The sequence below is a fragment of the Herpailurus yagouaroundi genome, unplaced genomic scaffold, assembly GCF_014898765.1.
Source record: "Herpailurus yagouaroundi ecotype Mexico unplaced genomic scaffold, PumYag 183, whole genome shotgun sequence".
NCBI classification, from domain to species: domain Eukaryota; kingdom Metazoa; phylum Chordata; class Mammalia; order Carnivora; family Felidae; genus Herpailurus; species Herpailurus yagouaroundi.
Window position 1 is genome coordinate 16,565,097 of NW_024412414.1, and position 16,655 is coordinate 16,581,751.

At 44.8% G+C, this 16,655-nt stretch overlaps 1 long non-coding RNA gene across 1 annotated transcript in view; it reads left to right on the forward strand.

The window, feature by feature from the left end:
• The window catches only part of LOC121041358 (uncharacterized), a 151,970-nt gene that overhangs the window by 30,239 nt on the left and 105,076 nt on the right, over positions 1-16,655 (forward strand). The gene's annotated exons all lie outside the window — the stretch shown is intronic.

Below are 16,655 nucleotides of genomic sequence, written 5' to 3' on the forward strand. Positions count from 1 at the left end.
CTTTTTGTAGTTTTCTTTTATAAGTCAAAAGTAATGGTTTAAGTAATCAGTGGATTAAATACTGTTTTGATTTCAGAAGATCCTAGAGGTCACCTGATTTAATTAACTTCATTAAGCCTCTGCTTCTTCAAAGTAAAAGATAGGTAATCAGAGTATACATCTCATAGGGGTGTGGGATGTTAAGCTCTGATGTAGACCTATGTACATTTCAATAGAAATATCTTATTTGGAGTAGCTTCAGTAATAGGAGGTTGCTGTCTCATTCTAAAGAATCTGAGTTGTACATCTTTACAAAATTATATGTTTTCAAATGTATAAATTGTTAAATATCTCCCTCTCTCTCTCGGTCTCTGTTTCCTCATCTGTAAAATGGAGGCAATAATCGTGTCTACCTCATATAGTAATTGCCGAAGATGAAAAGAGTAAGGCCATGGTCCCTCAAGATTCACACTCCACCCTTCTCCATCCTGCTATATCTGGGAGGGGGACCTGAATGGTCAGGGTGACCCTGCTTTCAGGTTTCTGAAAGGTTTCAGCCTATGAGAAATTTGAGGTTGGAGCAGGAGGGGAGTGAGGTCAGATTCACTTCTGTAGGGTCACTGTGAGCTGGGTATGTCCTCACATCAAAGACCCTGATTTTGCCTGGTTGCCTTCTCTGTGGCATCTGGTACCTGCTCTGTGTCCTTATGGCTTTAGGCTGGGGGAGGGGGGTTGACAGCCCCATTGTTACTGACCCACAGGTGCTACACTCTCTCTGTGGTTTCTCTACATCTTGTCCACACCTTTGCAAATGGTCTCTCTATTGAGTTCTCAAAATTCCCAGTTTGAGCATACACTGCTTCTGCTGGCCCTGACTGACCTCAATCCAAGGCAAGACCAAGGCTAGAGCCCGGCACGCACCAAGTACTCCATATGGTCTCCTGCTGTAGTTTTGGTCACCTATGAAGCAAAGAAGGCAACACAAGATGGATGTGTGATTTGACCATTGATTTCATTATTTGAGTTCTTCTTTCCTTAATCGGATGATGTGGTTTTACTTTCATGAATTAGTAGTGGCTTTGATGAATGACAGGCCCTCCCATCTAAGTGCTGCTAGGAAAAATGGTTATGGACACAATCTCCAATCCCCTATCATCACACTGAACTTTCAGTTATCCAGGATCCTGACTTCTCTTTATTATAACCTCAGAACTCTTAACTATAATCCAGGAAGTTTCCTACTCATACTAATCTAGCTTAGGGGCGCCTGGGTGGCGCAGTCGGTTAAGCATCCGACTTCAGCCAGGTCACGATCTCACGGTCCGTGAGTTCGAGCCCCGCGTCAGGCTCTGGGCTGATGGCTCGGAGCCTGGAGCCTGGAGCCTGTTTCCGACTCTGTGTCTCCCTCTCTCTCTGCCCCTCCCCCGTTCATGCTCTGTCTCTCTCTGTCCCAAAAATAAATAAACGTTGAAAAAAAAATTTTTAATTTGCTTAAAAAAAACAACTGTAATTAAAGTTTCTGATAGGACCCACGTGTGTTATGAATTGATGTCTATGTATGTTATGAACTGATGTCCAAGAAATTCATAACTCCCAATGTGGTGGTATTGGACATGAGGTCTTTGGAAGGTAATTTGTTTTAGATGAAGTCATGAGAGTGGGGACCTCAGGAGGGGACTGCTGTCCTCATAAGAAGAGGAATAGCGACCAGAACTCTCTCCTTCTCTCTACCATGTGAGGCAATAGCAGGAACGTAGCCATCTGCAAGCCAGGAAGAAGGCTTTCCCCAGAAATCAAATTGGTGAGCACCTTGACCTTGAAATTTCCAGGCACCAGCACTGTAAGAAATTAATGCCTGTTGTATAAACCACCCAATCCAATATCTTGTTATAGCAGCCTGCACTGACCAAGACGATGTAAGCATTTCCTATGTGGAATCACAGTGTGAACTCTTCTGCTCTGAGAGTTCACTGTGGGTGAGGCACCGGGCTCACTCCTCTACGTGAATGGCTTCATTCAGTTCGCACAGTAACACAGCTACTTGTATTAGGGATTGCCTTCAGTTTCCAGTGAGAGACCAGAAATAACAGTTATTTTAAAAGATACAAATTTTTCTCACAAAAGAAGCCTGTAGCTTGGCAGCCATGGAGTTAATAGTACTCCATGATCATCAGAGTCTCAAGCTTCTTCAGTTTTTCTTCAGGGGTTTCATCTTCATACCTCATGGTCCAGTATGGCTGCTGTAGCTACTGCCATTATGTCTATATTCCTGACAATGAGGAAAAGGAGGAAAGCCAGCAGATTTCTTAAAGTGCCATCTTGCTATGTGAACATGCTTACGGCCAGTACGTTCCCAGAAATTCTACTCAACAACTTCCCTTTACATTTCTGGGGCCAGAACTAGCTACGTGGTCATACCCAGCTACAAGGGAAGCTGGTCAAAGTAGTCTTTTAGCTGGACTCACTCTGGCCTTCAGTAATGCTAAGACTCTGTTACTCAGAAAGAAAGGGAGAATGAATATGAGATAGGCAGTCTCTGCTTTGGTATTGCCATTGCTGTCATTTTACCAAAGAGAAACCTGAGGTCTGAGAGGCAGGCATCTTGCCCAAGACTACACCAATGATAAGACAGAGCCAGAACTTAGGCAGAGGTCTGCCTGGCTCCACTGCCCATGTTCTTTACCTCTACATGCTAATGGTAAAGTTTGCCTGAGGAGAAAGGCTGGAGCCTAAGTAGGCCGCCCTGTGTGTGCTCAGATGTCTCCACTTCTGCTGTATGGACACCTGCTGAATGGGTCCAGAGTTATAAATGATTCTGGCTTATGTCCAAAACTGACTCACAGAAGGTTTCCCAAAGGGAGCCCTTATGTAAATGGAGAACTGTCTTAACTTGTTTGCCTGTCTCTCCTTCCTGGTAGACTGTAGGCTTTGAGGGGGCCTATCTTATTCACAGTTGTATGTCCAGTAGCCCAAACAGTGCCTCGCACGCCTCAGGGACCCAATAAGCATGTGCTGAATAAATGAAGAGAGCGAGTGAGTGAACTAATGAACTTGTATATAACTAACAAGCTTGAAAGCAAGTCAACTTGTTTTTCCTGTATGGTCTTTACCACCAGCTGACCAATTGTGTTGAATCCACCCCTGTAAGAGGTAAAATCTCCTCAAGAAAACCACCCATTGTCAACTGTCAGGCCCAAGAGTGTCGATCTGTGAGGATTAGCATGTGTGGCCCCCATGAGACCTTTGTTTTTCTGGCAGATTTCTGAATATCTTTTTTTTTTTTTTTTCCTGATTGGCCTATAAAGTTCACGAAGGAATTATGCTAATGCTGGTATCTCTCCAACCACATCCTACTGAGGATTGAATCTATTTTTCAAAGACAAAACTGAGTTTTAATTTAGTGTCCCCATGACATTTTCCCTTTTAAGCACATGAAGGATGCTTTGCAAAGGGAGAGGTCTTGGGAAATCGTTCACGGATGGCTACACTTCACGCCTGGGTGGAGTAACCCTCAGCACGCCAGCTTTCAATTAGAAGTAAATAAATGGAGACAGCTTTGCAGTGTGCCCGGCAGTCTGAAAGATCAACCCGGGGCCTTGGGCCTGGATTTCTCCTACTGTGGCTGAAAATTTTCATTTACATTTCTTTGGCGTTTTCTGAGCAACTTTAATTTGCTAAGTTTAACCTTTAAGACTTTCTCTCCCTCTCTTTGCCACTTATTCCCCCGGCCAGGCTTTGAGAATGCCATGAGCCTGGAGGCACCTGTGGTGAACAGGGACATTCCCTTTTTCCACACAGGTGGGTTCTGAACAGAATTCTCTAGATGGAAGTTTAGCCCCTTGGAGCCAAGTAATAGAGTCTTCTTTCTTCCCCCTCTGTAATTGTAACTCTGTTTGAAGTTAGGGCAGATGGGTCTCCTGTGCCTACCACATTCTGAAGTGTAAGTGGATTGCTAAATGTAGGGCCTGCTCTGGGGAGGGACTCCTTGCTGTGCATTTCCCCGCATTTTGAGACCTGGGAGGAAGGTCATGGCATCATGTTGAGATTTTTCTAAAGGGAACTGTATCAGTTAGTTGTTGCTGCATAACAAATCACTCCAAAATTTAGTAGCTTAAAATAAGACCATTTACTTAGCTCACAATTTTGTAGGTCAGCATTTTGGGCTGCCCTCAGCTGGTCAGTCGTCTGGTCTGGGCTGGGCTTGGCTGATCTTAGGCGGGAATCATCAGCTGGTGAGTTGGCTGATGATGGCCTTGCCTGGGAAGACAGAGGCCATGTGGGCTCTCTCATTCAGCAGGCCAGTCTGAACTTGCTCACATGGTGGTAGAAGGATACCAAGAGCAAGTACAGCAGAGTGTGAAATCTCCTGAGGCCTTGACTCAGAATTGGCATGACGTTACCCCCACAGAATTCTATGGCTGAAATCAAGTCTGGCTCCAACACTAAGAGTGGAGAAATGGACTCTACCTCTTTTTTTTTTTTAATTTTTTTTAACGTTTTATTCATTTTTGAGACAGAGAGAGACAGAGCATGAACTGGGGAGGGGCAGAGAGAGAGGGAGACACAGAATCGGAAGCAGGCTCCAGGCTCTGAGCTGTCAGCACAGAGCCCGACGCGGGGCTCGAACTCACGGATCGTGAGATCATGGCGTGAGCCGAAGTCGGACGCTCAACCAACTGAGCCACCCAGGCGCCCCTGGACTCTACCTCTTGATGGAAAGAGCTGCAAAGAATTTTGGCTGCTATTGCAATCTATGACAGGGAGTGGTTTTCAAAATGTGCTTTTCAGCATTGGTGGTATAGTGGTTAGTATAGCCTTCCAAAATGTGCTTTTCGGCTTGTAGGCTTTCATGGAAGAGCCTCAGGAGCCAACATAAGGTCACGATTCAAGTTTGGGCTGCCCCTCCCACCTTCAACCAGGGTAACTCACTTTTATCTGCCAGTCATATTGGACTTCCAAGTAACATTTCACTTGAACAAAAGTTGTCATGGTGAAAAAGACATTTAAATACCAACTAGGTAGAAGTAACTGTCAGGATCTCTGCTGCATCCTTCTGCCCTCTATGACTCATAGAATTGCACTTCCTGCTTTCTGGTGAAAGAGAAGTCGTGCTGAGAAGGAGGAAGACTCTACCCTTGGCCATCCACTCATCATCCTTCCCACCTCCAGTCCTATGCCATCTCAGTTTAAAGAGTAGGGGCGCCTGGGTGGCTCAGTCGGTTAAGCGTCCGACTTCAGCCAGGTCACGATCTCGCGGTCCGTGAGTTCGAGCCCCGCGTCGGGCTCTGGGCTGATGGCTCAGAGCCTGGAGCCTGTTTCTGATTCTGTGTCTCCCTCTCTCTCTGCCCCTCCCCCGTTCATGCTCTGTCTCTCTCTGTCCCAAAAATAAATAAACGTTGAAAAAAAAATTAAAAAAAAAAAAAAGAGTAGGTGGAAGACAGTAATACATAATACAAGAGTCTAGACCCTGAGGCCAGACTTTCAGGGTTCAAACCATAGCTTTCTTAGTTGCCCTGTAACCTTAGGAAAATTACTTACCCTCTCCAAGCACCTCACCACTTTCTTCATCTGTCAAACAGGAATAAGAATCACAGCACCTACATCATTAGATTGTTGTATGGGATGAATCAGATAACATAATTTATATAGCATAAAAATTATTCAATACGTGATTATTATTACTATTATTTTTTATTATTATTTAGTCTCCAAACTCCCTTAAAGTTCCAAAAGATTATATGTCTGTGAGATTCTGGTTGGCAGTGTTTGTTTTTACTCTAATTGAGGATCCCAGTTCCCCATTGCTAGGTAATTTGGATTCGGATATTTTTTTCTAGGAAGGCATTACACAAAACAAAACAAACTTCTGCCTACTGACCTGCTACCAAATGGTAAAATTTAGCTGTTAGAGATTCACTCCTTTAGCTCAATAAATTAAGTGTTCTTATTCATTAATACTTAGTATGAATTGGTTGATTAGGTATTTTTCTTCTATGAATATCAAGCTGAAAATAGGCACTGAGAAAATGTGCACTTTGATGGTAAGTTTTCAAGAGGAGGGAAATAAAATGCATATGTGTGAGGAGGAGAAGGGGATAGGTGGGACTGGCCACTTTGGGAGCATAGGGGAATCAAGGAGCAAGGAGGTTGGTGCCTGGATGAAGGAAGAGACCCTTTAGACTGATGGGAGAAGAGCGAAGTGGCACTGGGCCTGCTTTCCTGCTATGTGTGGAGCTGAGGGTCTTTGCACGTGGAAGGATAGTACATCCCCCAACCTCACCTCACCATGATCCTCAGATAATTCAAGCCCCACTAGGCTATGCAGGAATATTCAAAACCACCATGGCCACCATCCAAAAGGAAGGAACTCTATGCCCCTGGATGATGGAGAAGCTGGGATGTTCCCACACTCCTATGGGGCACGTGACACTGAACAGGTTGGCCCTGCCCGACAGGATCTGTCACAGTCACTTGGCTAGCCCTCGGTAAACAGGCTCCAGCTTGCCAGGTTGGGCCCCAGACTGCAGGCCTGCTGAGAAATGTAGGGCAAGACGGGCCCCAGACTGAGTCTTCAGATTCTACACATAAGCTGGGGGTACACAGAGTGGTGGTGCCTCATCTTGAGATGACAAGAAGTGGCCAGAAGAACAACTTGGACTAAGGGGTTGTGTGCCTGTCGAATCCAGAATTATCTGGCTTTCTTAGGTAACAGGTAGAGGTCTACCTGGCCATAAGCCAGCTGTCTAAATGGAAATATCCTACCCTTCTTTAAAACCGTATTTTTTGTACCAAACATAAACTAGGGAGCCATGCTGGCCTTATTGGAGAGGGCTTTTGTTTTTCAGAAGGATATGCCTTAGAATTCCTTTGCCTGGTAAATTCTCCTATAACTTTTAACAGTTGCACTTTTTCCTTTTCTGGGAACGTCTATCATTTTTGTTAAACAAGCAATCTGTGCGTCTTATGGAAAAAATCTGAGGAAGAGCAGATAAGTAAAAGTTTGATTTGCTGTGAAAAATTACTTGTAAATAATTACTATTACATTCTCTCTGTCTCTTTCCCCATGGCTTTTTCTTGAGAGTGGCCTATTATTTGTTGACATAATCCCCTCTTGTTGGGCAGTTAGGAGTATGGTTTTTGCAGCCTTCCAGCACCTGCAAAATTCCCTATGGAATTAAGCTTCAGTGGCTTACAGTGCTTGCTGACTGATAACTCACCATTATTGTAGGCACTGTCTACCCTGCCCGTCTCATTTCTCCACTTCCCTGCTCTTTTCACTTTTACTTCTCAATAAACTACTCACACTTAAATCCTTGTGTCAGGGGCTGCTTCTCAGGGAACCCTCACCAGTGCCATGATTCACTTGCTTTGGGTTTATAATATGCCTCCCTTTTCGAATGTTGGACTCGCATACTACTTTTCAAGAACAGGTCTCTTGTCTGACGTGGGCTAGCCAGTGTTCAGGCTCCGCGGATTCTCTGGGGCCAGTTTGGCTATGCCTCCTGGGTTTGCCGGCTCACCTTTTGGCCTCCAAGTTTCTCATTATTTTGCTGCTCAATTTATGTGAGACTTCCGCCATGGCCAACTTGCCACTGATGGCTGATCTTTATTTTTCCTCTTGTCATTTTGTCCCTGAGTTAATCCTCTCTTACAATTCTTCTGTCTCCTCTCTGGGCTTCTCTTACCAGTAAATTTTTTCCAGCCTGTGCTCCTCAGCCTTAGCCTGGAAGGAGGAGGCCCTGTCTGAGCCATGATGTAGGTGAAGAATTTGGGGATTCTCCTTACCCTGCTCCGAGAGCCCTGCCTTTTCTTATCATTCTCCCTGGAAAGAATGTTTTGTTACTGTGCTGTCCTCTGAGATGATGTCTCATTGAAGCAGAGAGTTTGGGGTTCTTTTTTTTTTTTCTCAAAGCATTGCTCATATTCTTTAATTTTGGTCAAAGGATGGATGCTTTCCCTTCCATCTCCCCATGCTTGCCATTTTGATGGTCCAGAGTCTAAGAACCCTGCCCAACTGTGCGAAGTAGAACATAGCAACACATGCGAATGCTTGCCATGGTCTTGATGCTGTCCTTGTTGAAGGATATTTATTATCTGAGGACCTTAATACAAAGACATGAATGTAAAGATGGGAATTTCAGGCACTATGGTAGGAAAACTTTTTAATGACGCTCCAAATAGCAACATTCGCATTTCAGCAGGGGAGTGCCTTAGCCTGGGATAAAAATTATAATGCATTTCCTTCCTTCTCCCTTCCTTCCTTCCTTCCTTTCCTCCTTCCTTCTGCCCCCCTCCCTCCTGCCCTCTCACCCTTCTTCCCTCCCTCCTTCCTTCCTTCCCTTTTATCAAGAAAGGTAGTTTGGTTGACTCTACCAGTCACTAGCTCTGTGATTTGGGACAAGTCATTCTTTATGTCTAGTTTTCCATATATAAAGTGGAGATTACTATTATCCTGCTTCATAGAGTTTTTGTGAGGATTAAATGAGCCAATACCTGTAAAGCATTTAAGACAGTACCTGGCACAGAGCAACCCCTCAAAACATGTTTGCTCTTATTATCAATTTACTCATAAAATAAATAAAGCACCCACTTCATGGCAGGTCCTGAGGGAACAGGGTGAGTCAGTGAGACTCACAGGGTCTAGTGTGGAAAGTAATGTAGGATACATTTATTCAACTCACCCTCGGGAAGCCACAACTTAATGTTTTTCTTTATCGCTTTGGAAGAATTTTAGGTAGGAAGGCAAGCCCTCCTCCAGGAAGCCACTCATGACTGAGTGCAGGCAAGTATGTCACCCCAATACAAGAGTGGTGGAAGGAAGGAAGGCAGGGACATCTTTCTGATAACGAATGAATTTGGCACTGTTTTAATGGCTCCCAAGGTCTATTGGAAATAAAACAAAACAAAACAAACAGGATTAGGACGTGGATAAAAGGTGCTAGAATGGACCTGAGTGAGCTTGGTGCCCTGGGCTGGATGTCCATAAAGGGGTTTTGGGAAGGGTTCAGTGGATAAGAGATGGAGTCCTGCACGGGGCACTGGCCCCATACTCAGTGTCCTGTTAGCCTGACAGGCGTCTCCAGCCAACTGCTCCCCGCCTTCACTGGGGAAATTGCAGCTGGTTGGTTAAGAACATGAACTCCAGAGGGGCGCCCGGGTGGCTCAGTTGGTTAAGCAGCCAACTCTTGATTTTGGCTCAGGTCATGAACTCAGTTTGTGAGTTCAAGGCCCACATCAAGTTCTGCGCTCACAGCGCGGAGCCTGCTTGAGATCCTCTGTCTCTCTCTCTCTCTGCCCCTCACCCACTGGTGTTTTCTCTCTCTCTCTCTCTCTCTCTCTCTCTCTCTCTCTCTCTCTCTTTCTGTCTCTCTCAAAAATAAATAAAAAACATTAAAAATTATATTTATATATTAAAAAAAAGACCATGAGCTCCAGAACCTATTAGGTCAGATCTCTGCTTCATCCATAACTGTATTGGACTATATCTTCCCCAAATGGCTGCGATTCCCCACCTCTGCCCCCAGGATCTTCTCTGGCACTTCTACTGAGAAGGATGGCTCTACTCCCTCTCCTTAGACACAGAGGCTTCTGACTATCCTGACCAAAGGAGTAGGCAGAAGGGATGCTGTGTGATTTTTAAGGGTAAGTCATAGGAAGGATCTAGATGCTATCTGGCAGCCTCTCTCTCTAGGGACACTTGCCCTTGGAACCAAGCCACCATGTTGTAAGGAAGCTGAGGCCACATGCGGAGGCTGCATCCGGGCATTCCTGCTGATAGCCCTCACTAGGCATCCATGCAGAAGCGGCCTTAATTGCCAGCCGTGTGAGTGAATGAGCCTTCAAATTATTCCAGGCTGCAGCTTTCTAGGCTTCCATCTGAGGCCCCACACAGCATGGAGCAGAGACCAGCTATCCCTGCTAGACCCTGCCTGAGCTCCTGACCCACGGAAATTGTGAGAAATAAAAATTATTGTAGTGTTAAGCTACTAGGTTCAGGGGCAGTTTGTCATACAGCAGTAGATAACTAACATATTGGCCATGTGACCTCCAGCAAGGTACATGATTTTTCTATGCCTTAGTTTCTTCATTTATAAAATGGGTTAATAACAATATCTGTTGTGTTGGTAAATCAGCTCTCCACCCCAACCCCCCCATCCCTGCCAAAAAAGTAATAATTTTTAGCATTTGCTGATTGCTGTGGTATAAATACTCCCACAGTGGTCAACTGCAAGCAATCCATGGTTTAAACACCAGATGGTGAAATTCATAAATATTTAACAATTGGCTCTCATGAAACAGTACAAGTCACCTCCAACACATTACCAAAATATCTACCTCATAGCAGTAAATGATTTATTATCGGTAAATGATTTAGACATAGTACAGAGTAAGTGCTAAGTATTTGCTATTAAAACTCCTGCTCTTGTTAATGTCATTATTACACACACCCCAGGTGATCTGCAGTTGTCTGCAGCCTTGGTCTGTCTACAGAGGGCTTCCGCAGTATTGGTTGGCCGTGCCACTTCTGACAGAACCAGGCTGCCCCAGGTTACCCTTGTATCAAAGAGGAGCCGTAGGCATATAGTGGATGATGTTGGGGTGAAGGACGAATATTCAAAGCTTTCATGCCTATACTTTTTAGAGGGAGTCTGACCTGGACAGACATGAGAGTCCCAAGTTGGGTAGTAGTCAATGATTCCTCGCCACACAGACAACACAGATGCTCAGAAAGGCTACACTGGGGGTATCATGGGAGCCCATGGAGGCTTTTATCCAAGCCTTAGGGGGCCATAGAAAAGGTCTCAGCGAAGGTTGAATGGAGATTTCCCATGTGAAAGAGAAAAGAAAGGGGATTCCAGGTGGAAGGGTTTAGCTCAAACAAAAGCCTGGTAGAAAGAAAACATCATTTCTGGGGATGTGCAAATCTGAGTGTGGTAAGAGTGTAGAGTGACAAGTTCAAGGGCATTCTCTAGAACCACTGGTCTGCACTCTTCAAAATGTCGCTACTATGAAAGAGAAATAAAGGCTCAAACACTGCTTCTGATGAAAAGAGACTATACAAAAATGATAGCTAAATGCAATGCACGATCCTGGATGGGGAGGAGCAGAAGCACTACAACAGACTATTCAGACAATCGGTAAAATTTGAATATGGGCTGTGTATTAAATGATAGCATTGTGTCGATATTAAATAAAATGCCATTTTCTCTTAATTGATGCTGAAGTGTTAGGGGTAAAGGGGCTTGTCTACAGTGAACTCTCAAATGTTTCTGGGAAAAATTCTATTTAGACAGAAGGGGTGATAAAACAAAAATGGCAAAATGTTAACAATGGAACCTGGGAAAACAGGATAAGGGAGTTTCTTCTATTCTTGCAATTCTTCTGTAAGACTAAAATGATTTCAAAATAAAAAGATTCTTTGAATGAGTGGAGAAAAAGAAAGGGTAGGCTAAGAGTCAGGGAGGGGAAAGAGAGAAGTCTGCAGGTTGGGCTGCTCATTTTATTAGAAAGGGCATTGAGGCATGGCAAGGCTAAATGGCTGGTCGAGGGTCAGCGAGCAATTAGCATGGACGTTGTGCCCCTAACCCTCATTTCTGAGACCCAAGCCTTGGCTCTTTCTAGTAAACTGGAGGGCCCCAGAGGGGAAGTGTGTGTGTGTGTTAATATATGGCCTCTGGTGTAGAGAAGACCTCAGGGGTATAATTTCTGCTTGCCGTGCAGGAGTTATCCACATCGCTCCTATTATTTCAGGTTATCATTAATGTGAGTTGTGACCTGAATTCCCCGTGTACTGCCCTGAAATTTGCCCCATATGTTTGTAAAGGTTGATTATATCTTTGGGACCTTTTTCTAATGCGAGCAGAAGCTATAAAGTTTCAATTGTCGCAGCTCATTGGGATCAAGTGTCTTTTCTGGCGCTCCATAAAAGGGCTCTGCATCTGATATCTGACGTCAAACAAACATGCATGAATAATCTATTGATTTCAAATGATGTGTAGTGCCATCATCTCGTAGATAGGAAATTAGTAGCAAATCTTTTCTTTCCCTTTGCAAAGGAGAACAACTCAGTACAGAGTAATGGAGTCCTCACTAGCTTTGGGACCAGAACTTAAAAGGAGTCCTCACTCTCACATGCTTTTGGTGGAAGTATAAATTGGTACAGCCACTTTGGGAAACTATTTGACAGTAACTAATAAAGCCTACCATATGCTGAATAAAGCCAAGTCAGCGCTTGTGAACTTATCTAAGAAATGAGTGCCCATGTCCAGCTGAACACAGGTACAAAAATAGTCATAGCACCTTTAATAATAACAGCAAAAAACCAAAAACAACTAAATGTCCATTGACACTAGAATAGACAAACTGGTATATACTACTGAGCAATGGAAAGGAATAAATTCTGATATAACACAACGATCTCATGGTCACATGGACACAAGAGAAAATATTCCGTGTCACTTTATTTATTTGAAGTTTAAGGATAGGTAAAGTGAATTTATGATGATGGAGGTTGAAGAGTGAATATTAAGGAGGGTGTTGATTGGGAGAGGGAGCTGTCTAGGGTGCTGGAAATGTTTGCTATCTTCATCTGGGTGGTGGTTATATAACCAAGATTTGAGCACTTAGTTGCATGTAAATTATACATTATTAGAAAAATAATTAAAAAGAACAAAGAACAAAGAACCCTACCTTCTACTGGTAGGGTTATGTTGAGGGACTGCAGAAAGAGCCATGCTAACCACAATGCCTGATAGTGCCAACCTGGGTTTGTTGTATTTTCAGGCCCCATGTGGAGATAGCCAGTCACATGTGCTCTTGCTGACATGTGCTGGGTAATAGTTGGCAGTCAGCCAAGGCTCACTTGATGCCAGTATGCCAAGCCATTGGTCTCAGAACTGTTTCCATCTGCAGGAGAGAGGCTGAGACCACTCACACTCCAGTATGAAAGAATCACTTGGTCATGTTCAAAGGCAGAGTCTGATCCATCTATTACTTAGGGCCTGGGAATTGACATTTCCAGTAAGTTCCCAGTGATGATGCTGTCAGACCCATTTTGAGCGCCAAGCCTCTGGAGGCAGACAGGCCAGGATAAGAACTAGGTTCTGCCACTTCCAAGATCTTTGATCTCTGCCAAATTCCTCCATCTCTCCAAAGATCTCTTAATTTCTTATATAAACTGAAGGAAGGGAGAAGGGAATTATAGATGAGACAACAATCTCCCAGAACAATGTGGATTCAGAGGGGTAATATGCAAAAAAATGCTTAGCACAGTGCCTGGCCTATATTAAGCACTCACTGATTGGCATCTCTTTCCGTAGTTATTATTGTTAGTAAAGAAGAAGGTTGGGGCCATGACTTGGAGAAAAGTGGATGAGTGTGGTTTACAAGGGCAAGAGCTAGCCAGCATTACCCTAGTAACCTGTTGAAGGACATTTTTTTCTCAGTTCTCTTCTGTTCCAGCTCATCCCATAATCCTTCCCTTGGTCTCCATTATCGAGATGGACTTTCTCTTCACTCTTCTTCCCACCTCCAATCCACCCCAGATCTAGTAAAGATGGAATAACTCAAGCAGAACTGAAGCTTGAAGCCAGGCAAGTTGTCAGACTGTCAGATTGTGCCTAGAGGTGATGTCTTTGTTAAAGAAATATCCTCCCCACCTGACTCTTTCTAAAGGGGCAGGATTGGCCCCTGGGAATCAAGGTCTACAGCTGGGTCTCCACACATGCCCACACTCAACGGCCCTCTTCAGCATCCACCCAGGTTTCTTGGTGCACAGGGACCCCTCTGGAGGAAGACATATATTCCTCAATCTGTGGGGCTGTCAATTGGTATCTTTTTCAAGAACCAAATTAACTTGTCAAAGAAGGAAAAAGGAAATGCTTGGCTCTGTGTTGTTGGAGGGCAACTGGACTGGACTGGGTCTGAATTTCAGGGGAGCCTTCTTTAATTGGGAGGTGAGAGCACCATTTGATTGGAGCCTTGAGTAGACTGGAGACAGATGGAGCTCCAGATCACAGCATAGTTCAAGTCCATGAAGTGAAGTTGTGTTCTGTGAAGGCCAGGCACTAGACCTGGCACGAAAGGCTCAAAACTCACCAGCCAAACAAAGGCGCTCACAGTGAATCAAGGAGACAAAAAAAAAAAAAAAAAAAGAAAGCATGCATAGTGCCCTAAGAGAGATGTTGAGCTAGGGGTGTACATGAATCCCATGGGAGCACAGAGAAGGGGAGAGACAGGAAAGGTGTGGTAGCCAGCTTTCAAGATGGCCTCCCAGTGACCATTACTTCTCGGCATTCAGACCCATGCATAGGCCCTCCCTGTACTGAATCTGGGCTGGCTGGTGTAAGCAATAGAAATCAGTGGAAGTGGTCGTCTGTGACCTCAGAGGCTGGGACATAACAAACCCATCTTTTGCTTTAGTCTTGTGGAATACACGACCTGGGAGAGACCAGCTGTCATGTAAAAAGTCTGAGTATGCTGGGACCACCATGGTTTGAGGGAGCCCAACTAGTCTTGTGAAACCCTCACAAGAAGACAGAGAGATACTGCCTAAGCGGCCATCTCAGCCAAGCAATGGACAGGTCCATGAAGGAGCTATCTTGGCTGTCCAGCCCAGTTGGGCTTCAGACAGCTCCAGCCCTGGTCATCTGGCTGCAACTGCATAAAAAGACCGCAAGCAAGACCACTCAGCTGAGCTCAGGTAACTCACAGCACCTTGCATAACCACGAACAATAATAATAAATTATTGCTTTAAACTGCTAAGCTTGGGAGTGGTTTAGTATGCAACAGGAGATTTCTGGAAGAGAAGAGTATCTGCTAGAAAGGCCACCTAAGCAGGAAGTTGAAAAACAAGATTGCTAGCTGGAGAGGAGTGTCACAAGGAGAGGTATGTCTTGAAAAGCCACATAGAAAAGAAAACCAGAATGGTCTACTGAGGAATTCGAAACAGTTAAATATCAGTAGAGAGCAAAGGGCCAGGCAGGGAGACATGGAGGCTGAGCTGTGAGAGGTGGGGGTGGGGGGGGACTGGAATCAGAGATTCAATGCAAGGGCTTCTAAATGATACACCATGTGGTTTGTAGGAGCTTGATGTTTACCATTTCGAGGGGTGGAGGTGTGAACATCCTCTAGAAATCTCTCCATGGCTGTTGCTATTGTCCTCAGCAGCTGTGACAAAAACCACTCCAAAGGTTTGGTAGAAGCAAACATTCACTGGCCTCTTCAGCTCAAAGAGGGGAAAGGGTTAAGCTCTGTTCACAGCTCTTCAACTGCTCTTGCGGAGTCTGAGAAATGTGATGTGCCCAGGAAGTCCTAGATTCTATTTTAGCAGCAGCCAGAAACTACTTTCCTTGGATTGGTGATGTATCCACAAAGTACCTACCCACAGAGTTGGGAAATGTGTGAATTAATTTATACCAACACCAAGCTGGGTTTTCCCTGAAGTCCGGGGTGTCTCTCACTGATGTTCACTTCCACCTCCAACTCCGGCTAAAAGGGGAAGAGCCAAAGCAAGGACAGTCCTCACAGCTGCTTCTTCCCCTCTACCTTCAAGTCTACTGTGAAATGGGAATGATAATACCTACCTCGCCATTGGCTTGAGAGAATTAAAGGAAATTCTGAGTCTAGTAATTAGCCCAAGAACCCATCCCCATGGTATCCTCAGCAAAGGCAGGCCACTGTTAATGCCATCCTTGTCTTGGTGCACTGGTTCTACCCTGAGCCTACTCTTGGGGTTGCAGATGCAGAATAAATGAGCTGTCATTGGCCGACGTTGCTAATGGACCAGATCACTCTTTGCCGTCATGTGCAGATAGCCTCTGAGTCTCTGGCAGTCAGTAATATGACTTCATAGCTAGTATTTCTTGAGATCTCACTATGCTACAAATGAGTTTTCCCCTTTCCTCCTCATAAAAATCCTGTACTCTGGGAACACTTTACAGAAGTTGAGGTGGAGTGAGGGTAACTTGCCCGAAGCCTTCACGGCCAGGAAGGGCCCAGGCTGAAATCTTAACACTCCAGAGGCTGCTGCCTGCCAGCCACCCCGCACTGCCTTCCAGGGGATCCCGTCCGGGGAGGGAGCCCCACAGGATGGAAATGTGTACTACCTCCTCTTGTTCTCAGAAACTGAAATGAACTGTGCCTGATCTTTGCTTAGTGGCTCTTTGTGTCCTGATCTTTGTGTCCAGTGGCTCTGTCTTTTCCTCCTAAGACTAAGTGTGAAAGGAACAGAGAAAGGATCCTTTTAATCCCAGCTCTCTGTAATTACTAGAGGGAAAAGTCCTCAGAAAACTCTATTCATTCTTTGGAAGTTTTGAGGACTGATCTAGAGCTTATGCTAGAAAATTAGCCCAGTGAGGAAGGACTCTTGTTTTCTCACCATTGCATAATCTGTACTTAAAGAAGTGCTTGTGAGTGCCTGGGTGGCTCAGTCAGTTGAGCACCAGACTCGTAATCTCAGCTCAGGTCTTGATCTCAGGGTAGCGAGTTCAAGCCCTGCATTGGACTCCATTTCGGGTGTGGAGCCTGCTTTAAAAAAATAGAAAGTTAGAGAAGTTCTTGGTCCATAGTAGATGTTCAATAAACATTTATGTAATAGGTACAGGGCCAACCTCTCCATTAGGCCCAATAGATGCAGTACACAGGACCCAGATACTGTTAGGGACCCATGTTGTGA